The sequence below is a fragment of the Mytilus galloprovincialis genome, chromosome 12 (assembly GCF_965363235.1).
Source record: "Mytilus galloprovincialis chromosome 12, xbMytGall1.hap1.1, whole genome shotgun sequence".
NCBI classification, from domain to species: Eukaryota; Metazoa; Mollusca; class Bivalvia; order Mytilida; family Mytilidae; genus Mytilus; species Mytilus galloprovincialis.
The window spans coordinates 36999276-37018025 of NC_134849.1; the positions used below are offsets into that span (position 1 = coordinate 36999276).

At 33.9% G+C, this 18750-nt stretch overlaps 1 long non-coding RNA gene across 1 annotated transcript in view; it reads right to left on the reverse strand.

The window, feature by feature from the left end:
* Positions 1-986: 986 nt before the first annotated feature.
* LOC143053434 (uncharacterized) overlaps positions 987-18750 on the reverse strand; it is a 97065-nt gene continuing 79301 nt past the window's right edge. Inside the window, exon 4 of the long non-coding RNA XR_012971347.1 lies at positions 987-1677. This is a non-coding gene — a long non-coding RNA (uncharacterized LOC143053434). The remainder of the gene's footprint in view (positions 1678-18750) is intronic.

An 18750-nucleotide genomic window follows, 5' to 3' on the forward strand; every position in this document is an offset into this window, starting at 1 on the left:
TTTCAAATATTTTGGCCACGAGCATCACTGAAGAGACATGTATTGTCGGAATGCGCATCTGGTGCAATAAAATTGGTACCTTTAATTTTATTAAGCTTCTCAATGATCAAAATCAGTGTAAGTCGAACTGTTGTATGACCAGTGTTTTTTTTCTAATAAATTGGTTGGTTCAATTTTTTTGAAATTTTTATATTTTTGTCAAAGGGTCAAAGTAAATATTTTGTCAAAATTTTATGAAAATTAAACGAGCCAAATAAATTTTAGTTAAGGTGTTGGGTACCACCTTAACGTTATAACAGGCGCCAACCTTTACCTTAATATGGGACAGTAATGTTACATTACAACAAAACAGATTCACTATCAAATATCAATTAAAATGGTTTAAATAGATCAAAAAGACTTTGAACAAAAACAAGTAAATATACACTGAACGAATAAGATCGATGACACAATTCAAATACAATATTAAAACGTAGGTGTCTATATAACAAAGACTTAACAGGTTGTAATAAAAATATGAAAGAAGGGTGTCAATAAGACAACTTTTACCAGGAAAAAATGGCGTCAAATGAAGCAGCCTACACAGGTAAATTCAAATTTGACAATTTTGTTGTCAGGAGTATGGAAGTAACATTTCTCGCAAAATTAATAAAATTGTTGTTCGGAGTAAGAGCACAGAAGTGCAAAATTATTATGGTGGCAAATATAAATCAATTACTTGTCGAGCACTCATTTGAATCAGCGTTAAACATATTAAAGTTACTTAGTATAACAATAATAATGACAAATCGATTGCACCAGATGTAAAATTTGACAATTTTAATAGATGTGTAGAATATATAAATAAAGGCAACAGTTGTATACTGCTGTTCGAAATCCATAAATCGATTGAGACAAAACAAACAAATCCGGGTTACAAACTAAAACTAAGGGAAACACATCAAATATACTAGGAGAACTACGACACAACAGAAACACAACAGAAACACAACACTAAAATTTACTACACACAAAAACGGTATAAAAGATTACAGAATGAACCAGTGATCGTAATGAGGTAAGTCCCTCCAGTCTAAGTCATTGAATTTTATAAGGAAGAATGAAACCTATTTCATCTATTACAAATCAAATATGAGTAAGAAAACATAACATTCGTCGTTGATGTCTTTTACGTCTGGAAATTACGTGATAAATTAGAGAATATACATAAGAAGATGTGTTATGAGTGCCAATGAGACAACTCAGCATCCAAGTCACAAATAGTAAAAGTAAATATTTGATTTCTCACTATGAAAATGAATGTGTTAACGAAAAGAAACATGCAACCTTCTAAATTAATGTTAAAAACTCTTTTCGAATCTATTGTAGAATGCATATATTATTTAACATGTTCAACATTTTATACTTATAAATGTGAATTTTATATATTTAATCGACCAATGTTCCTATAGAAGGATCTGTAAGGTTGTCATATACAATGAAGGTTCAAATTATCAAACAGAATTTCTTTTGCACAGGTAACAGCTCTATCATGTTGAAGGCAATTAATGAATTCCATTGCAGCTGAGGCAAGTTGTTCCAGTATAAGATCGTTGGTTGTGATGTTCGTTTATATTAAGAAGCTACAGTAACAGTGTATCGTTTCTCAATGTTACAGGAATTATCTACCAATCCATTCTAAAAGAGAAAATAACTTGTTGTTATCAAAAGCATCAATACATATATATTACATGTACAATTGAGAATGGAAGTGAAGAATGTGTCAAAGAGACAACAAAAAGCAGAAAACAGCCAAAGGCTACCAATGGGTATTGAATGCACTGAGAAACTCAGTCCTTCAGCTGGCCCCTAAACAATTATGTATACTAGTTCAGTGAAAATGGGCGTCATACGAAACTCCGAATTATTCACAAGAAACTAAAATTAACAAGAATGTGTCCGCAGTACACGGATCCCGCATCCGCACTATCATTTTCTATGTCCAGTAGATCATGAAAATGGGAGAAAATCTCTAATTTGGCATTAACATTAGAAAGATCATATCATAGGGAACATGCGTACTAAGTTTCAAATTGATTGAACCTCAACTTCATCAAAAACTACCTCGACCAAAAGCTTTTACCTGAAACGAAACAGACGGACAGACGATCGAACGGAAGAACGAACGGACGGACACACAGACCGGAAAACAAAAAGCCCATAAAAGGGCAATAAAAATCACACAAGACTAACAAAGGCCAGAGTCTCCTAACTTGGGACAGGCGCAAAAATGTATGAACATCAAAATATCTATAACAATTGTCTTATATTTACTGCTATAGTGATATTAATCAACTATTTATCCATATCGATATCACTGTAACTAATTTTATAAACGCTTACACTATGCATTGATAACCAAGCGAACCTTAATTGGAATCCAAATTTTTAATATTTAAGGTGTGAGACCACCAATTAAAAATCCCTATCTGTTCAATTAAATTTTTCAATGTTAACAGCTTTCTAAATATTTTACCTCAAGTATAACTTCATGAAAACCAGGTATAACCTGATTTGCACATGTATCAGCTTTCTACATGCCAATGTTCAACATACCTTTAAAATCGTCTTAGAAAAAAATGAACTCCAAACATAAATAAAGGCAACAGTAGTATACCGCTGTTCAAAATTCATTAATCGATAGAGAAAAAACAAATCCGGGTTACAAACTAAAATTGAAGGAAACGTATCAAATATAAGAGAACTATGACACAACAGAGACACAACACCGAAACGTAACACACACAGAAACGAACTAAAATGTAACAATGGCCATTTTCCAGACTTGGTACAGGGCATTTTATGAAAATTGATGGGTTGCACCTGGTTTTGTGGCATGCCAAACCTCCCCCTTTAATGGCAGTGTTAATTATAACATTAATAACATTAACGGTACTAATTTTTATGCACCAGATGCTCGTGGCCAAAATATGAAAATCCAAACCTTATCATATAAAAGATGAAGAGCTATAATCCAAAAGTTCCAAAAAGTATAGCCAAATCCGTGAAAGGAATCAGAGCTTTGCCTGAGGGAGATACATTCCTTAATTTATAATAATTTGTAATATTTTGTAACAGCAAATTTAATAACACAAAAAATCCGTATTTTCATGTCAGTAACGGAGTACTGGCTACTGGGCTAGTGATACCCTCAGGGACTAACAGTCCACCAGCAGAGGCATCGACCCAGTGGTAGTAATAAAATTAACGGTACCAATTTTTATGCACCAGATGCGCAATTCGACAATATATGTCTCTTCAGTGATGCTCGTGGCCAAAATATGAAAATCCAAACCTTATCATATAAAAGATGAAGAGTTATAATCTAAAAGTTCCAAAAAGTATAGCCAAATCCGTGAAAGGAATCAGAGCTTTGCCTGAGGGAGATATATTCCTTAATTTATAATAATTTGTAATATTTTGCAACAGCAAATTTAATAACACAAAAAAATCCGTATTTTCAGGTCACTAACAGAGTACTGGCTACTGGGGTGTAAATGACAACATTACACGACAGGGTTACAATAAATAAACAGATAAATAGGAGAGAATAAAGGACAGAGAAATAAACGAATAATAGCCTTCAAAAGGTAACAGGTTAAAAAATATTTTATACGCTAGACGCACGCTACGTCCACACAAAAACTATGCTCAGATGTAAAGGGTTTGAAAGCCATAACAACTACAAAGTTGAAGACCGCCGTGGACCAAAAGTTCCAAAAAGTTATAAGGCCAGGGTTATCCACCTGGGACAAAAACATCATTATTATCAAGAATAATACATACTTTTGCAAACAGTAAATTTTGTAAAATGACTATATGATAGATATACAAAAATGTATATGATTAAACTGAAGTGGTGACTAGCTATAGAATAAAAACGAATAAAGAATCACAGCCCTGTTAGCCATAGTCAATGCAACGCTCAAAGTGACGTCACATTTAAATTTCTAAAACGTGTTCCCAAAATAAAGAAAGAATTTGGATGAAATTCAAGATTAGATTTGTATGACTTATCTAACTTATATTAATAACAGTGAAAACTATAATACTAATTAATATTTAACTGTAGTAGAAATTAGATAATTAATTGTATTATCTAGCTTTGTGGGTGTTTCTTCTGATCAAACTGCAAACCAAATATATAGTGTATATTTCGTTGATCCAAAATTAAATCTACCAAATTAACTGGATGAGTAATTATCCCCAACACAACACAATAATACAACAGAAAAAAATACCATTTACTTCGGTACTGGCATGAAAATACGGATTTTTTTTTGTGTTATTAAAATTTGCTGTTACAAAATGATAGAAATTATTATAAATTAAGGAATGTATCTCCCTCATGCAAAGCTCTGATTCCTTTCACGGATTTGGCTATACTTTTTGGACCTTTTGGAGTATAGCTCTTCATCTTTTATATAAGCTTTGGATTTCAAATATTTTGGCCACGAGCATCACTGAAGAGACATGTATTGTCGAAATGCGCATCTGGTGCAAGAAAATTGATACCGTTAATTTTATTACAACTACAAACGTTGAGACATTTGGCAAATCCGATGATAACAACAAACACAACATCAAAACGCAACAAACTAATTTGAGATTGAAAAGTACCGTGCCACGACTTAAAACAATACGAATTCACACTCAGCAAAACAGTCACATTCGGGAATAAGTCACGTTCGGTAATAAAATATCAGACGACGTAATGACAAACCACAATCTAAAACGTGGTAAAAATGTCCAAAGTTAGTTTGGACAAAGATACATAGTATGGATAAAGCAATTCGTGATGGTGTCCGTAAAATTTACGGAGTGTCATTTTTAATATGTCCTCCTCATAACTGTATTGGAGCAGTTTCTGCGTTAGGAGCACACTCCTGTATATGAAGTCCATGGTCTACGGGAAATCTTTATTTAGTACTATTGGGCGTATTAATCCTGAATTTTTAATGCAAACTCTTTTGCTTAAAATGATCTAAATATTTTTCTGTTTCACCAAAAGTTTAATTTTTGCAAATTTGTTGGTTAGTTTGAGTAAATAATGACATTAAAAGCACTATGTTATGTCAGGAAAGGGATACTTTTTCATACGTTCTAACTTGGAGGAAGTAGTCTGACACCTAAACCTAATCGGAAATGTAGTTAGCTTCAAACAACTCTTACATCTGCCGTATTTAGTATGCTCTGTGTGTCCAAATGGCAATGTAAATAACACTTAATATCGACCTTGTTTGCCTTTTGAATTAATTATGAATGTTTTTCGACCGGACATATTTGCCCCTTTAATCACTACCCCGGTAAAATGTTTGAGCTCAATGGTATCTGATATCCGGAACGGTGACAGACAGTCAACAGACGGATAAAAGGTAGGGCTTATATATATATGATGTGGAAGAAAATAAATACAAGAGTAACTTTTTTCGATTGTGAGATGAGATATTTTATGTAAGCATTTTAGATTAACGCATCTCATGCGTGTTCTGAGGCAAATCATCAAAATATTATTTATTAATATATCATTTATTATCAAAAATATCTAAAAATTTATGAATGCAGTATCTAAAGAGGTAAATTTGAAATTTTTTTACATTTACATGAAATTTAAACATACAAAACGAACTGAAAAGCAATTTAATTTGTTCAGGTCTATCATCTGGAAAAAAAAATAAAAATCATTTTAATTTGAATCCTTAAGATAAAATCTGTTAGACGTTATAACGTTTTCCTCACCCGACGTGGTAACAGAACCACTAATAGGAGGATATCCAATTCTTGATTTTTCTAACAAATGTGTCATAAAAGCCAGGTAACAGTCATCATACTTTGACCAGTATATTTTGTGTTTTCAAAATCGTCCTTCATCGGAAATTAATCAAGAATTGATCAAATCTTTTTCTGAACATAAAAAAATATGATTTACAAATTCGTAAAATTTACTCACTGTTACAAGTTGACCCATACCATCCTAATGGGCATGCGCATTCATAATTTGATCCGCCAGTCGGATTGCACGTACCACCATTCTGACAGGTGTTTTGTTTACATGCTTTCGCTGAAACAAAAGACAATTAGAATTGATTTTTTTTAAATAGATCAAAACTTTTTACAAAGCCTCACATTGAAATTACAATAGCATTACACGTGATCACTTTTTAGACCATTCAAGGGGAATATTACTTTGGCTACTTCCAGTTTGTGTCAAGTGTTACAAAAACATCAGTAATAAGCTGAGGTTTGAATTTTTTTGGAGAAAAACACATTTTAAAATGTCAATTTGTTCGAGGCACAAGTTAAAGTTATCACAATGCTTATTTTAACGATGGTTTAAAAAACATCTCTTAGAAAAGTGTTATGCCCAATACATTGATAACACAGACTCTAAATATGTACAACTAGTTTGTGACGTATTGAAATAGTTGTGTTATTTCATATCTTTTCCAAATTGGAATAAATAGCGAAAGGCGTATTTCCTTTTATTAGCCATCACGTTGTGAATTTATTTTCGACTTTTCGATTAATAGTTTTGGGCATATAAACATAAAAAATATATTTGTACATTCCTTTTTTTGGCAAGCCAGCAACTTTTGTTGCAAAAGCGAGAGATATCCTATTCTTCGTTTTATCTTCAGATTCATAGTATAGGGGTAAGTTGTAAGTGTTGTAACATCAGTCGTTTGATGTTATAGTTTTTATACTTTTTAATTTTACTTTTTACATATTACATAACAAGTTATTTTATCGTTAGAAGTAAGTGAAATTTTCAAAGAAAATTGAACTTACACTCGCATTCCGAACCGTAATATCCGAGTGTACATGCGCAAGAATAAGTTGACCCAGATACACTACATGTTCCATCGTTCCGACATGGACCCAAGTGACATACCGAAACTGAAAGAAAAATGAAATAAATGTACATGCACAAGAATAAGTAGACCCAGGGACGCTTCATGGTCCATTGTTCTGACATAGACCTACGTGACATGGCGTAATTGAAAAAAGAGGTAAATGAACATGCACACAAATAAGTTGACCCAGAGACACTACACATTCTATTGTTTTGACATGGACCCAAGTGACTTGGCGTAACTGAACATAAACTTCTGAAAATAGAAGTATATATGTCTGTTATCATCAATTAAAAGTGTTATGCCAAGTTCATTGATTAAACAGACTCTAAATAGGTACAACTGGTTGGTGACGTATTGAAATAGTTGTGTTATTTCATATCTTTTCTGGATTGGCAAAATAGCGAAAGGCGTATTTTCCTTTTTTAAGCTCTCCCGTTGTGAATTTATTGCCGACTTTTTTATGAATAGTTTCTTGCATAAAATCATAAAAAAAATATATTAGGACATTCTGTTTTTGTTGAGCCAGCGACTTTTGTCGGAAAAGCGACTGATATCCTACATCCCGTCGTCATCTACGGCGTCGGCTTCGTCAATAAATATTAATTCTGTGGTTATTTTTATGAAATTAAAATAACTTTCTTGAACTTTTCTCGATTTGTACCAAACTTGGACCGAAGCTTTTTTGTAGAGCTTGCGACTAACAGTAGGCGAAACACTGGGTTCCGAGTAACCCTTACAATTTTTTCTCTTTTCTATGTTTTTTCTTCATATTCATAATCAAGGGGTAACTTGTGAGTGTTGTAACATCAGTCTTTTGATGTTGTAATTTTTATACTATTTGATTTGACTATTTACATACTACATAACAATTTATTTTATCGATAGGATTAATTGAATTTTTTAATGAAAATTAAACTTACACTCGCAGTCCGTTCCGAAATATCCGAGTGTACATGCGCAAGAATAAGTTGACCCAGATACACTACATGTTCCATCGTTCTGACATGGACCCACGTGACATGGCGAAACTGAAAGAAAAATGAAATAAATGTACATGCACAAGAATAAGTAGACCCAGGGACGCTTCATGGTCCATTGTTCTGACATAGACCTACGTGACATGGCGTAATTGAAAAAAGAGGTAAATGAACATGCACACAAATAAGTTGACCCAGAGACACTACACATTCCATTGTTTTGACATGGACCCAAGTGACTTGGCGTAACTGATCATAAACTTCTGAAAATAGAAGTATATATGTCTGTTATCATCAATTAAAAGTGTTATGCCAAGTTCATTGATTAAACAGACTCTAAATAGGTACAACTGGTTGGTGACGTATTGAAATAGTTGTGTTATTTCATATCTTTTCTGGATTGGCAAAATAGCGAAAGGCGTATTTTCCTTTTTTAAGCGTTCCCGTTGTGAATTTTTTGCCGACTTTTAGATTAATAGTTTCTTGCATAAAATCATAAAAAAATATATTTGGACATTCTGTTTTTGTTGAGCCAGCGACTTTTGTCGGAAAAGCGACTGATATCCAACATCCCGTCGTCATCTACGGCGTCGGCTTCGTCAATAAATATTCATTCTGTGGTTATTTTTATGAAATTAAAATAACTTTCTTGAACTATTCTGGATTTGTACCAAACTTGGACCGAAGCTTTTTTGTAGAGCTTGCGACTAACAGTAGGCGAAACACTGGGTTCCGTGTAACCCTTACAATTTTTTTTTCTCTTTTCTATGTTTTTTCTTCATATTCATAATCAAGGGGTAACTTGTGAGTGTTGTAACATCAGTCTTTTGATGTTGTAATTTTTATACTATTTGATTTGACTATTTACATACTACATAACAATTTATTTTATCGTTAGAATTAAGTGAATTTTTTAATGAAAATTGAACTTACACTCGCAGTCCGTTCCGTAATATCCGAGTGTACATGCGCAAGAATAAGTTGACCCAGATACACTACATGTTCCATCGTTCTGACATGGACCCACGTGACATGGCGAAACTGAAAGAAAAATGAAATAAATGTCCATGCACAAGAATAAGTAGACCCAGGGACGCTTCATGGTCCATTGTTCTGACATAGACCTACGTGACATGGCGTAATTGAAAAAAGAGGTAAATGAACATGCACACAAATAAGTTGACCCAGAGACACTACACATTCTATTGTTTTGACATGGACCCAAGTGACTTGGCGTCTTCTGAAAATAGAAGTATATATGTCTGTTATCATCAATTAAAAGTGTTATGCCAAGTTCATTGATTAAATAGACTCTAAATAGGTAAAACTGGTTGGTGACGTATTGAAATAGTTGTGTTATTTCATATCTTTTCCAAATTGGAATAAATAGCGAAAGGCGTATTTCCTTTTTTTAGCCATCACATTGTGAATTTATTTTCGACTTTTCGATTAATAGTTTTGGGCATATCAACATAAAAAAATATATTTGTACATTCCTTTTTTTGTCAAGCCAGCAACTTTTGTTTCAAAAGCGAGAGATATCCTATTCTTCGTTTTATCTTCAGATTCATAGTATAGGGGTAAGTTGTAAGTGTTGTAACATCAGTCGTTTGATGTGATAGTTTTTATATTTTAATTTTACTTTTTACATATTACATAACAAGTTATTTTATCGTTAGAAGTAAGTGAAATTTTCAAAGAAAATTGAACTTACACTCGCATTCCGTTCCGTAATATCCGAGTGTACATGCGCAAGAATAAGTTGACCCATATACACTACATGTTCCATCGTTCTGACATGGACCCACGTGACATGGCGAAACTGAAAGAAAAATGAAATAAATGTACATGCACAAGAATAAGTAGACCCAGGGACGCTTCATGGTCCATTGTTCTGACATAGACCTACGTGACATGGCGTAATTGAAAAAAGAGGTAAATGAACATGCACACAAATAAGTTGACCCAGAGACACTACACATTCCATTGTTTTGACATGGACCCAAGTGACTTGGCGTAACTGATCATAAACTTCTGAAAATAGAAGTATATATGTCTGTTATCATCAATTAAAAGTGTTATGCCAAGTTCATTGATTAAACAGACTCTAAATAGGTACAACTGGTTGGTGACGTATTGAAATAGTTGTGTTATTTCATATCTTTTCTGGATTGGCAAAATAGCGAAAGGCATATTTTCCTTTTTTTAGCTCTCCCTTTGTGAATTTTTTGCCGACTTTTTGATTAATAGCTTTGTGCATAAAATCATAAAAAATATATTTGGACATTCTGTTTTTGTTGAGCCAGCGACTTTTGTCGGAAAAGCGACTGATATCCTACATCCCGTCGTCATCTACGGCGTCGGCTTCGTCAATAAATATTCATTCTGTGGTTATTTTTATGAAATTAAAATAACTTTCTTGAACTATTCTGGATTTGTACCAAACTTGGACCGAAGCTTTTTTGTAGAGCTTGCGACTAACAGTAGGCGAAACACTGGGTTTTGTGTAACCCTTACAATTTTTTCTCTTTTCTATGTTTTTTCTTCATATTCATAATCAAGGGGTGATTTGTGAGTGTTGTAACATCAGTCTTTTGATGTTGTAATTTTTATACTATTTGATTTGACTATTTACATACTACATAACAATTTATTTTATCGTTAGAATTAAGTGAATTTTTTAATGAAAATTGAACTTACACTCGCAGTCCGTTCCGTAATATCCAGGTGTACATGCGGAAGAATAAGTTGACCCAGATACACTACATGTTCCATCGTTCTGACATGGACCCACGTGACATGGCGAAACTGAAAGAAAAATGAAATAAATGTACATGCACAAGAATAAGTAGATCCAGGGACGCTTCATGGTCCATTGTTCTGACATAGACCTACGTGACATGGCGTGATTGAAAAAAGAGGTAAATGAACATGCACACAAATAAGTTGACCCAGAGACACTACACATTACATTGTTTTGACATGGACCCAAGTGACTTGGCGTAACTGATCATAAACTTCTGAAAATAGAAGTATATATGTCTGTTATCATCAATTGAAAGTGTTATGCCAAATTCATTGATTAAACAGACTCTAAATAGGTATAACTGGTTGGTGACGTATTGAAATAGTTGTGTTATTTCATATCTTTTCTGGATTGGCAAAATAACGAAAGGCGTATTTTCTTTTTTTAAGCTCTCCCGTTGTGAATTTATTGCCGACTTTTTGATTAATAGTTTCTTGCATAAAATCATAAAAAAATATATTTGGACATTCTGTTTTTGTTTAGCCAGCGACTTTTGTCGGAAAAGCGACTGATATCCTACATTACGTCGTCATCTGCGGCGTCGGCTTCGTCAATAAATATTCATTCTGTGGTTATTTTTATGAAATTAAAATAACTTTCTTGAACTATTCTGGATTTGTACCAAACTTGGACCGAAGCTTTTTTGTAGAGCTTGCGACTAACAGTAGGCGAAACACTGGGTTCCGTGTAACCCTTACAATTGTTTCTCTTTTCTATGTTTTTTCTTCATATTCATAATCAAGGGGTAACATGTGAGTGTTGTAACATCAGTCTTTTGATGTTGTAATTTTTATACTATTTGATTTGACTATTTACATACTACATAACAATTTATTTTATCGTTAGAATTAAGTGAATTTTTTAATGAAAATTGAACTTACACTCGCAGTCCGTTCCGTAATATCCAGGTGTACATGCGCAAGAATAAGTTGACCCAGATACACTACATGTTCCATCGTTCTGACATGGACCCACGTGACATGGCGAAACTGAAAGAAAAATGAAATAAATGTACATGCACAAGAATAAGTAGACCCAGGAACGCTTGATGGTCCATTGTTCTGACATAGACCTACGTGACATGGCGTAATTGAAAAAAGAGGTAAATGAACATGCACACAAATAAGTTGACCCAGAGACACTAGACATTCCATTGTTTTGACATGGACCCAAGTGACTTGGCGTAACTGATCATAAACTTCTGAAAATAGAAATATATATGTCTGTTATCATCAATTAAAAGTGTTATGCCAAATTCATTGATTAAACAGACTCTAAATAGGTACAACTGGTTGGTGACGTATTGAAATAGTTGTGTTATTTCATATCTTTTCTGGATTGGCAAAATAACGAAAGGCGTATTTTCTTTTTTTAAACTCTCCCGTTGTGAATTTATTGCCGACTTTTTGATTAATAGTTTCTTGCATAAAATCATAAAAAAATATATTTGGACATTCTGTTTTTGTTGAGCCAGCGACTTTTGTCGGAAAAGCGACTGATATCCTACATCCCGTCGTCATCTACGGCGTTGGCTTCGTCAATAAATATTCATTCTGTGGTTATTTTTATGAAATTAAAATAACTTTCTTGAACTATTCTGGATTTGTACCAAACTTGGACCGAAGCTTTTTTGTAGAGCTTGCGACTAACAGTAGGCGAAACACTGGGTTCCGTGTAACCCTTACAATTGTTTCTCTTTTCTATGTTTTTTCTTCATATTCATAATCAAGGGGTAACTTGTGAGTGTTGTAACATCAGTCTTTTGATGTTGTAATTTTTATACTATTTAATTTGACTATTTACATACTACATAACAATTTATTTATCGTTAGAATTAAGTGAATTTTTTAATGAAAATTGAACTTACACTCGCAGTTCGTTCCGTAATATCCAGGTGTACATGCGCAAGAATAAGTTGACCCAGATACACTACATGTTCCATCGTTCTGACATGGACCCACGTGACATGGCGAAACTGAAAGAAAAATGAAATAAATGTACATGCACAAGAATAAGTAGACCCAGGAACGCTTCATGGTCCATTGTTCTGACATAGACCTACGTGACATGGCGTAATTGAAAAAGGAGGTAAATGAACATGCACACAAATAAGTTGACCCAGAGACACTACACATTCCATTGTTTTGACATGGACCCAAGTGACTTGGCGTAACTGATCATAAACCTCTGAAAATAGAAGTATATATGTCTGTTATCATCAATTAAAAGTGTTGTGCCAAGTTCATTGATTAAACAGACTCTAAATAGGTACAACTGGTTGGTGACGCATTGAAATAGCTGTGTTATTTTATATCTTTTCTGGATTGGCAAAATAGCAAAAGGCGTATTTTCCTTTTTTAAGCTCTCCCGTTGTGAATTTATTGCCGACTTTTTGATTAATAGTTTCTTGCATAAAATCATAAAAAAATATATTTGGAAATTCTGTTTTTGTTCAGCCAGCGACTTTTGTCGGAAAAGCGACTGATATCCTACATCCCGTCGTCATCTACGGCGTCGGCTTCGTCAAAAATATTCATTCTGTGGTTATTTTTATGAAATTAAAACAACTTTCTTGAACTATTCTGGATTTGTACCAAACTTGGACCGAAGCTTTTTTGTAGAGCTTGCGACTAACAGTAGGCGAAACACTGGGTTCCGTGTAACCCTTACAATTTTTTCTCTTTTCTATGTTTTTTCTTCATATTCATAACCAAGGGGTAACTTGTGAGTGTTGTAAAATCAGTCTTTTGATGTTGTAATTTTTATACTATTTGATTTGACTATTTACATACTACATAACAATTTATTTTATCGTTAGAATTAAGTGAATTTTTTAATGAAAATTGAACTTACACTCGCAGTCCGTTCCGTAATATCCAGGTGTACATGCGCAAGAATAAGTTGACCCAGATACACTACATGTTCCATCGTTCTGACATGGACCCACGTGACATGGCGAAACTGAAAGAAAAATGAAATAAATGTACATGCACAAGAATAAGTAGACCCAGGGACGTTTCATGGTCCATTGTTCTGACATAGACCTACGTGACATGGCGTAATTGAAAAAAAGAGGTAAATGAACATGCACACAAATAAGTTGACCCAGAGACACTACACATTCCATTGTTTTGACATGGACCCAAGTGACTCGGCGTAACTGATCAAAAACTTCTGAAAATAGAAGTATATATGTCTGTTATCATCAATTAAAAGTTTTATGCCAAATTCATTGATTAAACAGACTCTAAATAGGTACAACTGGTTGGTGACGTATTGAAATAGTTGTGTTATTTCATATCTTTTCTGGATTGGCAAAATAACGAAAGGCGTATTTTCCTTTTTTAAGCTCTCCCGTTGTGAATTTATTGCCGACTTTTTGATTAATAGTTCCTTGCATAAAATCATAAAAAAATATATTTGGACATTCTGTTTTTGTTGAGCCAGCGACTTTTGTCGGAAAAGCGACTGATATCCTACATCCCGTCGTCATCTACGGCGTTGGCTTCGTCAATAAATATTCATTCTGTGGTTATTTTTATGAAATTAAAATAACTTTCTTGAACTATTCTGGATTTGTACCAAACTTTGACCGAAGCTTTTTTGTAGAGCTTGCGACTAACAGTAGGCGAAACACTGGGTTCCGTGTAACCCTTACAATTTTTTCTCTTTTCTATGTTTTTTCTTCATATTCATAACCAAGGGGTAACTTGTGAGTGTTGTAACATCAGTCTTTTGATGTTGTTATTTTTATACTATTCTTTTGGACTATTTACATACTACATAACAATTTATTTTATCGTTAGAATTAAGTGAATTTTTTAATGAAAATTGAACTTACACTCGCAGTCCGTTCCGTAATATCCAGGTGTACATGCGCAAGAATAAGTTGACCCAGATACACTACATGTTCCATCGTTCTGACATGGACCCACGTGACATGGCGAAACTGAAAGAAAAATGAAATAAATGTACATGCACAAGAATAAGTAGACCCAGGGACGCTTCATGGTCCATTGTTCTGACATAGACCTACGTGACATGGCGTAATCGAAAAAAGAGGTAAATGAACATGCACACAAATAAGTTGACCCAGAGACACTACACATTCCATTGTTTTGACATGGACCCAAGTGACTTGGCGTAACTGATCATAAACTTCTGAAAATAGAAGTATATATGTCTGTTATCATCAATTACAAGTGTTGTGCCAAGTTCATTGATTAAACAGACTCTAAATAGGTACAACTGGTTGGTGACGTATTGAAATAGTTGTGTTATTTCATATCTTTTCTGGATTGGCAAAATAGCGAAAGGCGTATTTTCCTTTTTTAAGCTCTCCCGTTGTGAATTTATTGCCGACTTTTTGATTAATAGTTTCTTGGATAAAATCATAAAAAAATATATTTGGAAATTCTGTTTTTGTTTAGCCAGCGACTTTTGTCGGAAAAGCGACTGATATCCTACATCCCGTCGTCATCTGCGGCGTTGGCTTCGTCAATAAATATTCATTCTGTGGTTATTTTTATGAAAATAAAATAACTTTCTTGAACTATTCTGGATTTGTACCAAACTTGGACCGAAGCTTTTTTGTAGAGCTTGCGACTAACAGTAGGCGAAACACTGGGTTCCGTGTAACCCTTACAATTTTTTCTCTTTTCTATGTTTTTTCTTCATATTCATAATCAAGGGGTGATTTGTGAGTGTTGTAACATCAGTCTTTTGACGTTGTAATTTTTATACTATTTAATTTGACTATTTACATACTACATAACAATTTATTTATCGTTAGAATTAAATGAATTTTTTAATGAAAATTGAACTTACACTCGCAGTTCGTTCCGTAATATCCAGGTGTACATGCGCAAGAATAAGTTGACCCAGATACACTACATGTTCCATCGTTCTGACATGGACCCACGTGACATGGCGAAACTGAAAGAAAAATGAAATAAATGTACATGCACAAGAATAAGTAGACCCAGGAACGCTTGATGGTCCATTGTTCTGACATAGACCTACGTGACATGGCGTAATTGAAAAAAGAGGTAAATGAACATGCACACAAATAAGTTGACCCAGAGACACTAGACATTCCATTGTTTTGACATGGACCCAAGTGACTTGGCGTAACTGATCATAAACTTCTGAAAATAGAAATATATATGTCTGTTATCATCAATTAAAAGTGTTATGCCAAATTCATTGATTAAACAGACTCTAAATAGGTACAACTGGTTGGTGACGTATTGAAATAGTTGTGTTATTTCATATCTTTTCTGGATTGGCAAAATAACGAAAGGCGTATTTTCTTTTTTTAAACTCTCCCGTTGTGAATTTATTGCCGACTTTTTGATTAATAGTTTCTTGCATAAAATCATAAAAAAATATATTTGGACATTCTGTTTTTGTTGAGCCAGCGACTTTTGTCGGAAAAGCGACTGATATCCTACATCCCGTCGTCATCTACGGCGTTGGCTTCGTCAATAAATATTCATTCTGTGGTTATTTTTATGAAATTAAAATAACTTTCTTGAACTATTCTGGATTTGTACCAAACTTGGACCGAAGCTTTTTTGTAGAGCTTGCGACTAACAGTAGGCGAAACACTGGGTTCCGTGTAACCCTTACAATTGTTTCTCTTTTCTATGTTTTTTCTTCATATTCATAATCAAGGGGTAACTTGTGAGTGTTGTAACATCAGTCTTTTGATGTTGTAATTTTTATACTATTTAATTTGACTATTTACATACTACATAACAATTTATTTATCGTTAGAATTAAGTGAATTTTTTAATGAAAATTGAACTTACACTCGCAGTTCGTTCCGTAATATCCAGGTGTACATGCGCAAGAATAAGTTGACCCAGATACACTACATGTTCCATCGTTCTGACATGGACCCACGTGACATGGCGAAACTGAAAGAAAAATGAAATAAATGTACATGCACAAGAATAAGTAGACCCAGGAACGCTTGATGGTCCATTGTTCTGACATAGACCTACGTGACATGGCGTAATTGAAAAAGGAGGTAAATGAACATGCACACTAATAAGTTGACCCAGAGACACTACACATTCCATTGTTTTGACATGGACCCAAGTGACTTGGCGTAACTGATCATAAACCTCTGAAAATAGAAGTATATATGTCTGTTATCATCAATTAAAAGTGTTGTGCAAAGTTCATTGATTAAACAGACTCTAAATAGGTACAACTGGTTGGTGACGTATTGAAATAGTTGTGTTATTTTATATCTTTTCTGGATTGGCAAAATAGCGAAAGGCGTATTTTCCTTTTTTAAGCTCTCCCGTTGTGAATTTATTGCCGACTTTTTGATTAATAGTTTCTTGCATAAAATCATGAAAAAATATAGTTGGAAATTCTGTTTTTGTTCAGCCAGCGACTTTTGTCGGAAAAGCGACTGATATCCTACATCCCGTCGTCATCTACGGCGTCGGCTTCGTCAAAAATATTCATTCTGTGGTTATTTTTATGAAATTAAAACAACTTTCTTGAACTATTCTGGATTTGTACCAAACTTGGACCGAAGCTTTTTTGTAGAGCTTGCGACTAACAGTAGGCGAAACACTGGGTTCCGTGTAACCCTTACAATTTTTTCTCTTTTCTATGTTTTTTCTTCATATTCATAACCAAGGGGTAACTTGTGAGTGTTGTAAAATCAGTCTTTTGATGTTGTAATTTTTATACTATTTGATTTGACTATTTACATACTACATAACAATTTATGTTATCGTTAGAATTAAGTGAATTTTTTAATGAAAATTGAACTTACACTCGCAGTCCGTTCCGTAATATCCAGGTGTACATGCGCAAGAATAAGTTGACCCAGATACACTACATGTTCCATCGTTCTGACATGGACCCACGTGACATGGCGAAACTGAAAGAAAAATGAAGTAAATGTACATGCACAAGAATAAGTAGACCCAGGGACGTTTCATGGTCAATTGTTCTGACATAGACCTACGTGACATGGCGTAATTGAAAAAAAGAGGTAAATGAACATGCACACAAATAAGTTGACCCAGAGACACTACACATTCCATTGTTTTGACATGGACCCAAGTGACTTGGCGTAACTGATCAAAAACTTCTGAAAATAGAAGTATATATGTCTGTTATCATCAATTAAAAGTTTTATGCCAAATTCATTGATTAAACAGACTCTAAATAGGTACAACTGGTTGGTGACGTATTGAAATAGTTGTGTTATTTCATATCTTTTCTGGATTGGCAAAATAACAAAAGGCGTATTTTCCTTTTTTAAGCTCTCCCGTTGTGAATTTATTGCCGACTTTTTGATTAATAGTTCCTTGCATAAAATCATAAAAAAATATATTTGGACATTCTGTTTTTGTTGAGCCAGCGACTTTTGTCGGAAAAGCGACTGATATCCTACATCCCGTCGTCATCTACGGCGTTGGCTTCGTCAATAAATATTCATTCTGTGGTTATTTTTATGAAATTAAAATAACTTTCTTGAACTATTCTGGATTTGTACCAAACTTTGACCGAAGCTTTTTTGTAGAGCTTGCGACTAACAGTAGGCGAAACACTGGGTTCCGTGTAACCCTTACAATTTTTTCTCTTTTCTATGTTTTTTCTTCATATTCATAACCAAGGGGTAACTTGTGAGTGTTGTAACATCAGTCTTTTGATGTTGTAATTTTTATACTATTTGATTTGACTATTTACATACTACATAACAATTTATTTTATCGTTAGAATTAAGTGAATTTTTTAATGAAAATTGAACTTACACTCGCAGTCTGTTCCGTAATATCCAGGTGTACATGCGCAAGAATAAGTTGACCCAGATACACTACATGTTCCATCGTTCTGACATGGACCCACGTGACATGGCGAAACTGAAAGAAAAATGAAATAAATGTACATGCACAAGAATAAGTAGACCCAGGGACGCTTCATGGTCCATTGTTCTGACATAGACCTACGTGACATGGCGTAATTGAAAAAAGAGGTAAATGAACATGCACACAAATAAGTTGACCCAGAGACACTACACATTCCATTGTTTTGACAT